Source organism: Rhinatrema bivittatum, chromosome 7 (genome assembly GCF_901001135.1).
Source record: "Rhinatrema bivittatum chromosome 7, aRhiBiv1.1, whole genome shotgun sequence".
Classification (NCBI taxonomy): domain Eukaryota; kingdom Metazoa; phylum Chordata; class Amphibia; order Gymnophiona; family Rhinatrematidae; genus Rhinatrema; species Rhinatrema bivittatum.
The window spans coordinates 134,029,260-134,046,465 of NC_042621.1; the positions used below are offsets into that span (position 1 = coordinate 134,029,260).

Here is a 17,206-nt window from a genome sequence, read left to right on the forward strand (position 1 = left end):
AGGGCTTACAATCTAATAAGACAAGCATACAAGGCAACAGACATAAAGCAAGACATTGGTTAAAAGAAGGAAAGAAAGAAAAGAAAGTTAGTTAATGAGGCCAAAAGCAGACAATCAGGCCTAAGATTTAAAAGCAGCTTCAAAAAAGTTGGGTCTTTAGATGGGATTTCAACACGGCGAGAGAGGACACAGACGCACCAAGTAGCCCTCTGAGCCAGGGCCTGCTCTTACAGCAAAAGCTAGTGCTCAGCCACCAAGCAGCAAGACAGAGAGCACACAGGACACTGCATCATCCTCTCCATTCTCTCTTGGTCATGGGGGGGACTGCTGCATTTGGTTGATATATGGGCTGGATCGGATGGGGAAGTAAACAAGAAAAATACGAGAAGCCATCTGTAAGGATTTCCTCATGACAGCCAGATAGAAAGGAGTGAGGAATGAGGTCTTGTTGAAGGGAATGAAATAAAAATGAACTGGAGCTAGTGACTTTTGTAAAGAGGACTGTGGCAACATGGGTAGGGGAAGCAGCATATTAAATCTGGGGCGACTCCTAGCTGACAGCGCAAGCCCTGGAACATGTTAAAGGGCACACGTAATGCCCGTTTCTGAAGAGAGCGTGGCTTGGTCGGCTCAGGGCTATGACTCCTGGGAGAGGGCAGTCCCCCGGGGAGAGATAAGGCTGAGGACACATCTCAGGTCAGAGGGCAATGCCACCACAATCTCTTGTCAGACTGCTGATCCTGCTCTCAGACAGGTGAGCAAATCCTGTGGGTGGAGGGGAGGCGGTGCGATTACAGGATGATGTGGCTGTCATGTTCTTGGACTTTGTTACGGTGCCACATGAGACGCTGCTGTCGCCTAGAATGAAATCACAAGTCCAGGGAAGAGAAGAGACTGATGATTAAATTAGCTGGGTTTTTTGTTTTCATCTTTCTCAGCAATTACTGCTTCCTATCTGGCTTTCATCAGGGAGCCATCAAGTGAGCCTTCCTCCTTACTATCTGCTTCCCATCAGGGTTCCATTAACCACAGCCTGGTCTCCTTACTCCTACGCATCCAGCTCTCATCGGACCTTGAAAATCAGAGTCAGGCTTTCAGAATATCCCTAATGAATATGCATGAGATAGATCTGCATGAATATCCTGCAAACCCGACCGGTTAGTGGCCCTTGACTTCTGGTTCTCATCAGGAACCCATTATACACAATCTCTTGCTTAACGGGTGATCCTCATCCCGGAGCCAGCATGGACAGTTTCTCCTCTCATTATGTCTTTCACATCTGGCTCTGGGAAAGAGGGAGGAAAAGGGAGAAAGACATAAAAGTGAAGGAAAGGAGAAGCAGGAAAAGGGTTTTGGGAGTCTAAGGAGCTGATACTAAAGGGAAAGCCGTGAATACTGGGTAGAGTTTTAAGGAGATGTACTGTGACCGCCCAACGATGGAGCCAGGCAGCCGGAGCCAGCATTTTGAAAATTAAGCTCCCGGAGGATGGCTCAGTACAGGCTGCTCTTCACAGCCACTTGTAACGTAGGAGTTCCTGGAAGTATGAATGGAGTGGAGGAGGAGCAGTCAGCTACGATGAATTTTCAGGGTTAGCTGGCTAAGGGGGGCATTTTTCAAATTGGTTTAGGGCCCTTATAGCGGGTGTTAAGGCCCCAATGCCCGCGATAACGCCAGAACGCATGCGATAAATAACGTATCGTGAGATGCGTACACAAACTTGAAAAATTTAACCAAGAGGGAGTTCGGGAGGAGTTTGGGCAGAGTAAATGAAAATGAGAGGTACTTAAACGTTACATGCGGGCAGGGAGAGGGAGGGAGAGAAAGAGCCTCTGGGGAGGCACACATATTAGTCAACTTTTTATTCTGAACTTAGGGTGAGGTTTTGGTGGTGTGCTAGGTTTTGGGGGACAGTTTGACATGCACAGTCAGGAGGTACAAACAGCACAGTTACCATCAGTAAAGATTTTATGAGATTTGGAGTGATGAAAGGTATAAAAAAGATGAGATTTGTACATTGTACTCTCAACTTAGCTTGATAGCTATGTAGAGAGTAGCTAGGTCGAGAGTATATTGCACAAATCTCATCTTTTTATACCTTTCATCGCTCCAAATCTCCAAATCTTTACTGATGGTAACTGTGCTGTTCATATTTCTGACTGTGCATGTAAAATTGCCCCCCCAAACCTCATCCTGACTTACTAGTTGCCCCTCTTACAGTGGTATATTTAGTTCACTTATATGAGAGCCTTATAAAAAGAGTCTCTCTCTCTCTCCCCCTAACCACAACCTTTTTTTTTTTTTTTTTTTTTTTATCGCGGATGCTATTTTCACAAAAATTATACCAAAATGATAAATCTAGGCCTAAGTTTGGTTATGCCTGCTGCTCCTGCTTGCAGACACAGGCGTCCTGAGCTGGATACGTTGCCACTGAGCAGCTTACTGAACATCTACGCTGCAGTGAGATTGAGAAAGAGACAAACCGACCATGTTTTTGAATTCCCAAAAAATGGACTGTGTGAATTTTAAACATCAAAACTGTCCATCTGGGGACAAAGACCAGACAGACATTTTACCCGCAGGTTGTGACCCCAATTTTCGCAGTTGAAGTAGGAGCGTGCTTTCACTTCAAATCTTGCCGCAGGCATGAAGAGCATATGGTCACTTGCAGTGGCTTTTTCCTGCAAGTAGAAAAGCCCCTGCAAAGGTCTGATAATGTCATCTGCATGCATCCTTTCCCTCCTCCCCACCCCAGGAATGCTCCCTCTCAGTGCAGCTAAACGTAGGTGCAGTATTGAACACAGCACCAACTTTTAGTCAAGGCGAGAGAGATAGCAATGTTCAGACTGCCCATTTGCCTGGATAAAATACATATCACCTGCATAAATCGCTTTGAAAGTTATCCTCCCCGGAGGAGATTTTCAATAGTTCGCCCTAAGCTAAGGCAATTTTTCACAGCAGAGTTTTTTTCCCTGTGAAAATTCACTTAGGTGGGTACACAGGGCAGAGAAGTTCTAGCATCCTTAGCACCTCCTTTTTCTGTGGGCAGAGAAACAGGGGAGAAAGGCTACACACAGATTTGAAAATTAAGGCACGCATGAGTGCATTACTCCCCCGACCTAAACACCCCCAGAAGATATTTTTAAAATAGAGGAGCAATAGCAAAGATGTTTCACTGTTGTGCTATGTTTAGGTCTATTTGCTGTACAACTTAGCAAATGCTATGTTTTAATTTTATTTTTGAGAGTTTTTTGGGAAGTGAGGAATTGGGTCTTGTTTAACCCCTGGCTATGCCACGGGTGGGCCATGGCCCACCCACTTTGGGCTCAGGCCTATTCAACTGGAAGAGACCTGTTGGAGCAATGCCGTTACAGGATCCCATCCTCGCAATGGCGAACAGGAGCCCTCAGAAGAAGCAAGGTCATCGCGAGATCCCATCCCCGCAGTGGTGAACTGGGCAAAAAGGAGGGCCGTAGCTGCAAGGCCGCCACAGGATCCCTTCCCATCCCCACGGTGGTGGAAGTATGACTTTGGCTGTGCCTAATGAAAAGGCCTTGCGTGTGTGTGGGTGAAAATGGGAGCTTGAATGTGTATGTGTGAGGGAGAATGGGAGCCTGGGTGTGCGTCTATATGTGCATAAGAATGGAGCCTGGGGTGGTGAGAGAGTGAGAGCGTGTGTGTGTGTGTGTAGAATGTGAGCTTGTGTGTGGGGGAGAGCATATGAGAGTGAGAGCTTGTGAGTGTGAGGGAGTCTGTAAGAGAAAGTGCATGTGTATGTATATGTGGGTGTGTGAGGGAGGACGACAGTAGGAGAAGAGAGACACTGAAAAGGAATTAGGAAGTGAATGACAAGGGAAAAACGGGGGAAAAAAACTGTGACCAACTGATTAAAAAAATTCAAAGATCAGACAAAAAAATTGGAATATGCCATCTTTGGGAAAGTGTATTTCTTATATTTTTGTATTTTGCTCTTTCAGTATTTCACCATTCAGAGTCTAGTTTCTCAGGCTTTCTATTTTGGTTTTGTTTGTGTGTTTCTGTTTCTAATTTGTAGTCTCATTTCTATGTTAGGTAAGGGTCGGTCTCTATTTATCCTGTGTATGTGTGACTGAAGTACAGTATTTCTGCTAGTGTGTAGTTTCTCTGTAGCAGTCCAGCTTGTTCTGTTACTCTAGTAGGTGATCTATTAATGTTCTAGGCATGGTGTAGTATTTGCATTGCTGCTTTTTCATAAGGTTGCTTTTATTTGAGTCCTGACGGTCAGTTCTGTAACTGAATGGTATGGCAAGGTTCTAGATGTCTCTTTCTTTGCAGGAGTTTGTGTTACTTCACAAAATAGCAGTGGAGGGATAATTTTTTGTTGAGGTGACACCAGAATTTGAATATTTTTTTTTCATATTGATTGTAATGTGAATTGTCATACCTCTGCTCTGCACCTGTTCTGATGATTAATATTTTATTGTAGTTATGATGACTTCCGGCTTTCTGCAAAGAGGATTCATGAAAGAATACATTGATTTTTGTTTTATTACATGATTGATTGTATCTGTGTGTTTTTCTTTGCTTTTTACATGATATACTTGTGCATTTATAAACTGCAATAAATATAAAATAAATTAATACAGATTAATAAGGAATTTTTAATTCTGGTAAGTGCTTGAAATAATTGAGGTAAAATGTTTTAAAGTTTCACACATGATGCATAATGGCTGTTGCAAACTATTTAGAAAGACAATGTAAGGTGCAGTATATGGCATTATTTATCAATAAGAATACAACTAGTAGGTCTCAAACCTGCTTGCCTACAGCCCACCCATGTTAAACTTGTGCCCACCTAAAAAATTAGTTCTGGCTATGCCACTACGTTTAACTTTTGCTTTTCTCCCTCTTCCCCCATTTTTCTGAAGAAGCCTAAATTCACTAGGCCGCAATTTGTTTTTATTGTGGGATTGGGTGATCCTGTAATATTTTGCCCCTTACCGACAAAATATCACAGCAGTATCATCTTGTTTGTCAATCTCGTGGATAAAGTCCGCGAGACAAAAGAACGCGGCTAGCCCCCTTCGCACAGAAACACCATTAAAGGGGCACTTGGCTTGACACAAATTCCCCAAAAATAATTTTAGAAGATACCAGAAACCCTAATAGAGCCCCTCCACCCTGGTTTTGTGAAGTATAAGCAGGGCCGGTGCTTGCTTTTTTACTGCCCTGTGCGAACAATTACTGTGCTTCCCCCCCCCCCCCGCATCATTCAGTCTCTATCCCGTGCCCATCAAAAAAAGCCCAGCTCCCTCCAGCAATCTATATATATATATTTTTTTATTATTTATACTTTATTAATCATTACAAACAATATTGACAGCAATATCCACTTGTCTAAACAAAGGTACAGGAGTTTACAATACCAGGAAACAATATAATATATACTTGGTAATACCCTGTTATAAAGAAAATAGAGTCTGGTTGATTACATTTCTGAGCAATATCACAGAAATATCTAAATAGTAATAAAGGTGCATTATACTAACATACCTTAGACTAGGATGTAGTGACAGGTAATCTTGCATCAAGAAAACTTCTCAACTCACTTGGTTCTAAGAACACAAACCTTTCCTGCTGGTATTTCACCACACATTTACATGGGTAGTATATAGTACACAAGGCTCCTATTGCCTTCACTTCCTGAACCATTTGTAGGAAAATTTTTCTACGGACTTGAGTTGTCCTAGTAATGTCAGGGAAGGTCCAGATTTTTTGACCAAGAAATAACATTTCTCTATTTTTTAAACACAACTTAAATATCTTATCTCTGTCTGTAGACTTCAGAAATTTGACACACAAGGTGCTTCTAAATTCAACTTGTTCAGTCATAGACTGTTCCAGGAAAGTTGTTAAATTACTTGATGATATCTGTTGTATTTTCTGTGAACTATTCTCATTTCTTTTTCTCCCCATTGCTATAAAATATATTTTCTCAAGCTTTGGTATCTCTCCTTCTGTCAATTTCAAATTTTCTTTCATAAAGTTCTTAAACTGTTCAAAGGGAGATATTAATTTTACATTTGGGAAGTTTAATAGTCTTATATTATTATATCTTATTTGATTTTCAATCATTTCTAATTTTCTGTTATTTAACATCTCACCTTGGATTAGGCCTGTCTGAATTTTTTCAACTTGAATACACCTATTCTCTAATTTACTCAATTTCTCTTCATGATTTACAACTGATGGTTCAATTTTTGAGATCTGATTTTGCGTACCTATAATAGTTGCATTTAAATTTAGAATAATGGTCTTCAAATCTGCTAGGGCAGAATCTATATTTTTAAAAACCGACACCCCCCCCAAACAGAACCCATGGTCAAGGGAAGGGTATTAGGTACCTTAAGCAAACCTTACAGCCTTGCATGCGTGCACACACACACACACACACACACACACATATCCTCTACAGACGCACACATACAATTTTTATAACAGATTTTACATGAAAAAAAGAGCATTCAAAAGTACAGTCTTCTAAGGCAAAATATCTCTTACAACATACATATTATATTTACATGCACTGCTGTGGTGCCAACTGGAAAATACTGTAAAAAAGATACTTGGAACTGCTATAGAATTGCATTTTTTGTAATGTATCCTGGGTATGGGCTCGGTCCCCAGAAAGCAATGCATGAATAAATGGAATTACCATTACAATATAGTAAACCTTCCATACCAAAACAACCTTAACTGCCAGCACTCAAACAATAACAATCTTATCTATGAAAAGGTATCACTGCACATATTACACCAGGCCCTAGAACACCAATGTACTTCCTATTAGGAAAACAGAACAAAAATCAGACTGCTATAGATCACTACAGATAAATTATATGGTAGCAGAATACCTCACCAAATACAGAATAAAGAGATCAGAAAGTATAAATAGAAATATGCTGAGAAGAACTAAACTGGAATCCACAACAAGCCAGTCTCTATAAGCAGAGCAACAATGGAAAAGCAGAAACATTGCCATTCTTCATAAAACATTAAAAAATAAAATCAAGAAATTTAAAAAAATCATAATAGTAAAATCATAGTCATAAAATGAATAAATATTTCAAACAATTAACAAATAGAATATCCAAAATTTCCCAAACACCAATAAAATATTTCAAAACATCTGATGAATAAAAAAAATCCAATAATAAAAATGTTTTAATATTTCCCCAAAACAGCAGAAACATTAAATTACACCCAATAGTTAAAACTAATAAGGATAAAACAATTTTCTGCTCTCCATACCTGGGATCTTTTGATTTCCAATCACCTTGAGATAGCTCAGCTGATAGAGTGGAGGACTGTAGAGGAGCACTAGAGATTGGGGAGTTAGGGCCACACCAACTTTATCTTCACACACACATACATGGGACACATTCACTCTCTCACACATTCCATCTTTTATATACATGCCTATGCTCTCACACACACTTGCTCTCTCTCTCTCACAGACACATTATGTGTGTGTGAGCATGCCTGTGAGAATATATATGTGATACAGAGGTTCTCACAGGTGCACACACAGTCACACACACACACACAGATTCTCACACAGTCACACACACATGAACACAGGCTGTGACACAAACATTCAAGCTTTCCACAGACACAATACACACACACAAAGATCTCATATAGACACATACACATTAACACAAGCTCTGATATATACACAAACACACACACAGAACTGTGGGAGGGTGGAACCGATTATGGGTGTGCCTGGGGAGTGGGCCACTCATTTGTTCATTGGCCATATTGCAGGGCTATGCAGCGCCTGTACGGAGCAGATCTGGGACTAGCAGCTTCACAAAAGCTCGTGCGTTGGTCTGGGGAGTGTGGAAGGCATTGGGATCGGATGGTGCCAATGCTGCAGAGACTGTTGAAGATATATCGGGCACCGGAAGTTTGCTTTTGCATTTTGGGGAAATTATTTGGGGGTATGGACATGTAGGGAATTTGTGGTTGCTGCTAGGAAGGATTTGAGTGTTGTTATGAATATTATGCTAACTATTCAATTTTGGTGGTCAGACATACTTACGCATTTTAAGTTGAAGGAGCAGCCTCTTTGGAAGAGGGGTATTAAAGAGGTCAATCGTCAGGTTGGGGGGAGGAGCAAGGAGGGTTTAGGATTAAACATGAGTGGGTGGGGATAGTTGTTCTGGCCTGTATCGGTCAGATGGTGTGCATTTATCGGATATTGGGATTGATCTTTTTAACAACTTTATCCAGGAGGCTTTGAAGAGGTTTCTCGTTTAGACAGTGGCCGCAGTGGGAGAACAAGATCCACAGGCATGGGCCTTGTTGTGGTGGGTAACCCGAGCCTAATGTTTGGCCATTGTTAACCTTTGGACTTTGTCATGTGGGGGTCATGGCAGGGCAGGTGTAGCTGTGGGGGCTGCAACACGTGTCAGACTCTCACAGTGGGGGTTGCTGTGCGAGCTGTAGGGTTTCCTTGTTGGGACATGGCAAGGGATTGGTAATGACAGTGGCCATGAGGTAAGGTGGGGAGATGCATCAACAGTGTCATAGGGATGCAGTGATGTACTAGTGGTTGTCGGGAAAACATTTGCTGATGGGGACAGATGCATTATGGTTTAGGCTTGGGCTTTGTGTGTATGCATAATAAACTGCGGCCGTTTTGTATTCCACTTTGGTGTTTGAGTGTATTCAAGGAAGAAAGGGGGGGGGGGGAAGGGAATGACCATTTTCCCTTCTTCATGTTAATATAAGGCGGGGGACAGGGTCCACCATTCCACAATTAACTTGGTGGCGGGTGGTAATTCCCTGATAGATTTTTATGTTTCTCTTCGGGGAGTCAGGGGAGGTGGGTGGTGTGGGGGGGGTGGGTGGGTATTTTTTTTGAAAAGTGCAGAGAGTCAGGATTGGCGGCTTCAGGGCAAGGGCTGCTGGGAGTTAAGGGGAGGTAGAGGGTGTGCGCGTGCTTGGCGCCTTTTTTACTTCATCTGGGATCATAGAGGGAGCTCCACGTGAGGTCTCTCGATGGCCAGCACAGTAGGGGGTGTTTTTCTCCCACCCTTCCTACTTGTTTGATATCGATATGTAATTGAGGGGGTTTTGAATTTGTTACTTATTGTTTTGATGCTGTATTGTTTATGTTGCAGGGTGGGGTAACCAGAGCCTAAGCTTTGGTCATTGTTAACTTTTGGACTTTGTCATGTGGGGGTCATGGCAGGGCAGGTGTAGCTGGGGAGGGGGAGCTGCTACATGTGTCAAGCGTGCACAGTGGGGATTGCTGTGCAAGCTGTAGAGTTTCCTTTTTGGGACATGGCAAGGGGACTGGTAACGGCAGTGGCCGTGAGGTAAGGTGGGGGAGGTGTGTTACTGGGACGTGTTTGTGTACTAGTGGTTGATGGAAAGACATTTGTTGATGGGGGGAGGATGCCTTATGGTATAGGGTTGGGTTATTTGGGTATGCATAATAAACTGTGGCCATTTTGTATCCCACTTTGGTGTTTGTGTGTATTTTTCAATTGGGGGGGGGGGGGGGAAGGAGGGGAATAACCATTGGCCTGCCTTCTCCATGTTCTAGCCCGGATGCAGGCTATGTGCTTGGGGATGATACAGATGTCGGACTACCACCTTGACAGTTTCAACTTCTAGTGTTGCTTGCATTTTTCCTGTGCAAAATGCATTTCATCTATTTAAAGTTATTGTAACCCTCCTTGAGCCTATTTTTGGTAAAAGGCAGAATATTACAAGTCTCTAAATAAAAGCTTTATGATGTGAATGTGCTTCCCCTCCTCAATACCTCGGTGACTCGCCTAGAGACAAGGAGGTACCTCCCTTTGTCGTTGATGGGTAGGGTAAATTTATACAAGATGATCCTCCTTCCTAAATGGTTGAACTTATTTCAAAATTTGCTCTTAGTGGTCAGACATAGAGATCTGGGGCGCCTGGAAGGGGCGCTGCGGACCTTTCTCTGGCGAGGCAAGAAGTCACGAATCCCGCTCCGCCATCTCCATGCAAGATAGGGCTAGGGTGGGTTAAATGTGCCAGATCTGAAATTATACAACCTGGCCGGTAATCTACAAATCGTTCGTGATTGGCTATTGGGACAATCATCTTGTGTCAACATTCAGGCCGAACAAACAATAATGGGGAAGCTGGAACCACGGTTTGCATTACGGGCAGAGGGACCAAAATTGTCACTGTCCCCTCTCTTAAATTCTTTCCTGTTTCCAATTTGGAGGGCCTGGAAGCTTGCCACAAAATTGCTTTCCATACCCGGTCAATGTGCTTATTTTCTTTCCACTAGGGGTAACTTGGATTTTCTCCCGGGCTCCACATTGCTGGGTTCCACGCTTGGACCTCTAAGGGCATAATATACCTAGGCCATGTATTAGATGGCGAGGGCTATTTGTTACCATTTCACTCCTTGTCTGCCCAATATAATTTACCGAGGACACACATATTTTCAAGTCTGCAACATAACATAGCCTCGCTACCAGCTCCGTCTAAGCATCCTTACAATTTCTTGACTTTGGAAGAATTTTTTGTTTTAGAGAAGGAGCAGAGTCCTTCCTTGGTCCACTACTATAAAAAATTAACTAGCTGAGGCAAAGAGGGTGCATTTTCCTTACTAGCGACACGATGGAACACAGAGGCAGAGAATCTGGTAACCTCAGAACAAATTAAAATGAGCTTCCGCACCATCTCAGGGATATCCACTAATGTGTATTTTAGAGAATTACAATTAAAATTTCTGTGGCGTGCTTACGTCCCTCCTAAGATAGGGGCTCATTATAAAATATCGGCATCAGATTGCTATGGGAAATGTGGGAAGGAGGTTGGTACCTTACTGCACATGTTCTGGGGATGTCCTTTGGTTAAGAATTATTGGGAACATATTTTTCAATATTTATCCCATATATTGGATGTTTCTCTGAAACCTGCCCCACAGCTGGTGTTGTTTGGGCTGATTCCGGCTTTATTAGTACGAGGTAAGGGGCATAGGGCGCTGTTACGGAAGGCTCTGTGCGTGGGGAAAAAAGGTTATACTTCTCCAGTGAAGGACATCTGACCCTCCTGCTTATTGGATGTGGCAGAATTACCTTCATGGAATGCTTCAGATGGACAAGAAGATGGCTAAATTTTCCTGCCAGCAGCATCAGAGGTTTTTGCAAACATGGGAACCTTATATTCTAGCATTACCGCACAGACCCAGGAGATTGATACTGAACAATTAATGACTTTGCGAGATGAGGTTACTGCATTATTCGCCGTCCAACCAGATCAGATTTTCATTTGGACCAGCAGGCCATGGTGGATTGGAGTATCAAAAAGGGGGGGGGGGGGGGGATAGGTGGGTGGGGGAGGTTATTGTGATTGGGATGAAAAATGAGTGCTATAATCGACACTTTGTTGGTTTTGTTAGGATCGTGGACCCTTGGGCCGGCTGAGACAGCAGGTGTAGTGCTGTGGAACTCCACAGTGGGCATCGCAGCTGGGAGGCGGCACTGAGGAGAGACTTTGAAGAGGGCTTCACCACTGGAAGCCAGAGGTCCCCCCAGGAGGAGCCCGTAGGGACCCGGGCCTCTTGGTCTTAGGTGGATCCTACGCGACCAAGGATCAGAAGAGCAGCCTGCTGAGGATTCTGACGATGAGATGGCGCCCAGGAGGTCAGGAGAGACTTCACCCTTGGAAGCCCGTGGTCCCCCCGGGAGGAGCCCGTGAGGATCCGAGCTGCTGGGGCTTAGGAGAAACCTCCGGGTGGGTGAAGAAGTACCTGTGGCAGTGGAGAGAGATGAAGCCGAAGTCCAGAACAAGCCAAGATCGGGAGCCAGAAGTCAGATGTCGAAGGCCAAAACCAGGGATGGAAGCTGAAGCCGGAGTCGAAGAACGAAGCAAGGTCAGGAGCCAGGAATCAGATATCAGGAACAAGCAAGGACTGGAAAGCAGGAAGCACAACTAGCTACTTCGAAGAGTGAACCTCATTGCAAGGTGAGGGTTAGCTGTGACTGCCGGGTTTAAATAACCCGGCAGCGTCTGACATCATCAGGAGGCTGTCTTCAGTTTTCCCGAGCTGGCCCCTTTAAATCTAGAGCCCCTGCGCGCGCACCTAGGGGTGGGGCCAGCAGCAGATAGTCGGCGGCGTCCCCCTCGCAGGGAGAACGCCACGGTAGGCCACGTCTCGGGCCTGGATGGCTGGAGGGGAGGTCCTGCGGCTGGGGCAGGCCGCGTGGTAAGTGGGGATCCCGGGGTACGGTCCGGGATCGCAACAGGTTTAATCTGCCTGTGGTTGTTTGTTCAACTTTTTGTATTGTACTTGTGCCACCATTGTTGATACTTATCTTTTTCATACTCAATAAAAAGCGTTTGAACTAAAAATAAATTGCAGTGTCATTTTGGTTCATCTATATGCCTGTTAACTAGTTGTATATAGTACTATATTTTTAATATTTAGAGTATTTTTCTATAACCTTTTTCTGATTTTGTTAAGTACATAATGGGGCCGATTTTAAAAAAGTACGCACGCACGAACAATAGTATGCCGGATTTTAAAAGATACGCACGTAGCCGCGCGTATCTTTTAAAATCTTGGGTCGGTGCGCGCAAGGCTGCGCAAAATCGTCAGCCTGTGCGCACCAAGCCGCGCAACCTGCCTCCGTTCCCTCTGAGGCCGCTCTGAAATCGGAGCGGCCTCGGAGGGGAATTTTTTTTGTCCCCCCCCCCCACCTTTCCCTCCCTTCCCCTATCTAACCCACCCCCCAGCCCTAACTAAATCCCCCTCCCCTACCTTTTTTCATTGAGTTACGTGCGTCGCCGGCTCCCTGCCCCGGCACAGGCCGCTGTGCTGGAGCAGTCGGCCCCGCCCCCAGACCGCCATCATGCCTCCGGCCCCGCCCATGGACTGTCGTCACGCCCATGACCCCGAACGCTGCGCCACCCCCGACACCCCACCGGCATGCCTCCCAAGCAAAGCCCCGGGACTTATGCGCGTCCTGGGGCTTTGCGTGCCGGGCTTTTAAAATCTACCCCAATATGAATAGTGGAGGTCTAGCTTTTGCTGTCCCATGAATATTATGATGGAAATGGTTCTATACCGGGCAGCTTGCCATGGCACCTGCATAAGAACTATTACTATCCTTCAGTTTTACCAACTGCCCTTTCCTCCTCCAGTGCATCCATGAGGTACAGCCCAATCCGTTCCCATTCCATGGGAAGCTCCTCCTTGCTTTTCTCTGCACAATGCAAACACGCAGCAGATTCAGGAGATCCGAAAGCTTGGCAGTCATGTTGACTCAGTTCTGCTTCTCTATCCTCAACCAAAAGGAGCAAAGAGAGAAAACTTTAGGTCATGCTTGGCATTGTGCCACTAGCTTTTGTTGCCCCCTTTTTTTTAAGTTCATGTTTTGAAATGTACTTGAAGGAATGCTGCCAATAACAGCCTGCAAGCTCTCTCTTTCTTCCATGACTCTGGCACACTTAGCAAAGAGGCACACCCCAGTTCCTTAGCATGAGCCCACCTTAATATCTAAGAGGGATTTTCTTTGTTATACACAGGGAGGACAAGTTTCAAAAGCAACCAAGCTGCATTAAAATAGATTCAGTTTGCCTCCCACGATGTAAATAGTTTTAGCTGCCCTGCACGGTGGCATTTCCAGTGGCTTGTTGAGATTGAGAAGGAAAAACACAACATTTACCAAAGCCCACAGGCTATTTTACCATCCTCAGGTGCCTGCACCACAGAACGAAGGCAAAGTATGTGCATGCTGTTAATAAGTGTACTTTACACTAATTTTCAAAAAGAAAATAGCTGGATGGTTTGTTTTTCCTTGCAAACTAGCAGAAAAGTATATATGCTAAAAGCAACCACCTACTTTGCAGCTACACAGTCCATTTGGAAATTATCCCAAGTGATTTAAAAAAAGGGCAGGAAAGTCATCTAATAATACCAGTTACCAGTGGAAGGCTAATGGGAAGGGATTTTGGCACATACACAGGTGGATCTGAAGCGGGGAGAGAGAATAATTGAATGTCCCTTGTAAAGTCCTGCGGATTAACTTTCACACAGTGACCTCTTTGTATAACATCTAGGATAAATCTCTGAAGGTTGACTGTTACTACTGAAGTATGAAAAGATGCCAAAATGATAATGGCTGCATGTCACCCAGGACAAAAAGCTGCCTGCACTTAGCCTCAGCACGAGGGTTAATGATGGTGGTAGCAATGGTGCAGAATATCCAGGTGAAGAAAATGTCCCTGGTATGGTTATAGGGCATGTGAACCTGGTCATGGGCTCAATGTGCAAAAGGGAGCAAGCAACTATTGAAAAAAAAAATTGAAATTAAGATAAAAATAGTACAACATTATCTCTTTTTTATGTTAGAAACTCTCCATTTAAATCTATAGGGCAGAGTCATAGCCAGGCAATTTGATACATATGGTCAAGTAAAAAAGTGTACCCTTGCACTAAGCACAACACCAACACACCCAACCCACACATCCCAGGCAGCCTCCCATTCACACACACGCATATATGCAACCCAGGCAGGCTCCCATTCATATACCCAATAGTATCACAGGCAGGCTTCCATTCACTCACACACACATGCAGACCAGGAAGGCTCTCATTCATACACCCAATCCAGCCCAGGCAGGCTCCCATTCACTCACACACACATGCAGACCAGGCAGCCAGGGTCCATGGGTCATTCCTCCTCTGCTGCTGCGAGCCTGTACCTGCTTTGTGGAGAGCAGCCGTTCTGCAGCTCTTCATATGCTGACCTCAACGTAATTCAACACTCGCAGTGCTAGCACTTCCTGTATTCTCACCTCATGCATTGCGAGATGAGAACATAGGAAGTGCTAGCACCGTGAGTGTTGAAAACCGGGGTGCCAGCACATGAGGAGGAGTTGCTGGATGGACCAAGAACATGCCATACTGGGTCAGACCAAGGGTCCATCAAGCCCAGCATCCTGTTTCCAACAGTGGCCAATTCAGGCCATAAGAACCTGGCAAGTACCCAAAAACTAAGTCTATTCCATGTTACTGATGCTAGCAATAGCAGTGGCTCTTTTCTAAGTCAACTTAGTCCAAGAACTTATCCAATCCTTTTTTAAACCCAGCTACACTAACTGCACTAACCACATCCCCTGGCAACAAATTCCAGAGTTTAATTGTGCATTGAGTGAAAAAGAACTTTCTCCGATTAGTTTTAAATGTGCTACTTGCAACTTCATGGAGTGCCCCCTAGTCCTTCTATTATCCGAAAGAGTAAATAACCGATTCACATTTACCCATTCTATACCTCTCAGAAACTTCCGCTTCTGTGTGGCCTCCAGCTTCTTCTGCCGCCGATGGACCCGATCCCACCGGCTGTCACCATGGGCCTCCACTTCTGCTGCTGGAGGGATCGAGTCCACCGGTGGCAACATGGGCTTCTCCCTGTTCCCGAAGCTGCCCCATCGGGTGTGCCATCTGTGCAATTGCACAGTTTGCACACCCAGTGGCACCAGGCCTGTGAATAACACAGGTAGGGAAGCCAAACTTGCAATGAAATATGCTAAAAGGATCATCTTAAACAGCCTCTGAAGAAGCCTCATGTCGATGAAACAAGGACCTTGTTGGGTCCATGATGGTTCTGTCTTTGTTTTACAGTGGACTGTGTATTCCCTTGGAATTTTTTTTTAAATTTGGGCTCATATATTCAATGGACTTCACAAATTCAGTAAGGACATAAGGGTCTGTATTTTGTCCATGAACTTTTGTAATAGGCAGATCTTTTGAAGGATTTTGATAGAAGAAATGGACTCTTTTCTGTATATTTAAATTTTCAGTATGAGTATTTTTTTTAACAAATTGTTTATACAGCTAATTATGTAAAATAAAACAAGTGAATAAAGACATTGTGTGATTGATTTGAATAGGGTTCAACTTTATTAATAATTAGACTAGTTTGTTGTCCCCTGCTTTTATGTTTCTTGGAAAATGTATGGCATAGTATATCTATATATCTATATCTAAATCTATTATACCAAGCCTGAGAAATAAATGAAAAGGAAGAGATTTTTAGAGCTTGATACTGCACACCACCACACCCCTCCTATAATAAAAGACATTTAAGAAGTTAGAAAACCAGACAATGTAATAAAGGAGAAAAATACAAGAACAGCATTGCTAACTGAAGTGTCAGTAGTATGCAACAGGATCATCAAGGCCCAAGAGATGCACTCAGAGACCATGAAAATGTGGCAGAAAGATACAGAAATTGCCTTAATTGCATTGGGCACCACCAGCTTGATATAAAAGAACTTCTAAAGTACATCTTATTAGGTTGACCATACACAGGGAGGACAATATAAAAAAACATTTGTTTTACAAATAGGTTGTTTGAGAATTGCCCACCATCTATGCAGGTAACATTATGCATATTCTTCAACAACATGTATAATTTTACAGGCCTGGTCTGGAATAAGTCCCGCAAGCAGGGATAGGTCACGGGAGGAAGCTACTCAGTTTTTGGCCGGGAAAAAGTACTTGCAGAGAAAGCAGATGTAAATTTCTGTGGTTCCTGAGGCAATAAAGCAAAATTAACCACAATTTTGCTTTGCTTATGGGTACAAACCTGGCCAGGTGAAAAAGTACCTTGTCTTGCCTCAACAAGGTATTTGATTATTGCCCTCATTACACCTTTTGAGCTCCGGAAGAAACCTCTCTGGTTCAATGCAAGTACCAAAAACAGCACTAGCAGTAAATTTGAGACCAAGATCATTCCCAACATACCCTGGCTTTCGAGTAAGGTTCATTCCTGTCTTGGTATGTGCAAAATAGATTTATTTGGGGGACACTGCTGTTGCACTTGGGTACACATGTACTGATACTAGGTGACAAGGTGAATGCAGTAAAATAGTATGTACAGGCAGCAGCAGATGCTGTTGCCCATGAGAGCAATGAATTCCCTCTAATGCCATAATGCTGTGCACAGTGACAGATACAGCTTTCGTGCTGTTATTGCTTTTTTTCTCCCCTCCCTGACTTTCAGTGTTGCCCCCCAATCCATCCTGACCACCAATGTCGACCCCCATTCCACAAACTCCATTTCTCTAACCTTCAATTCTAGCAGCAGTGACTGCTACTGGTGACTCCCAGGTGATGGCAAGTTGCCTTTACCAGAAGTTTTCCTGCCCTAGGCCTAG

The 17,206-nt window shown here is 43.9% G+C and overlaps 1 protein-coding gene across 2 annotated transcripts in view; it reads right to left on the reverse strand.

The window, feature by feature from the left end:
- The window catches only part of PLA2G12B (phospholipase A2 group XIIB), a 39,258-nt gene that overhangs the window by 21,215 nt on the left and 837 nt on the right, over positions 1-17,206 (reverse strand). The gene's annotated exons all lie outside the window — the stretch shown is intronic.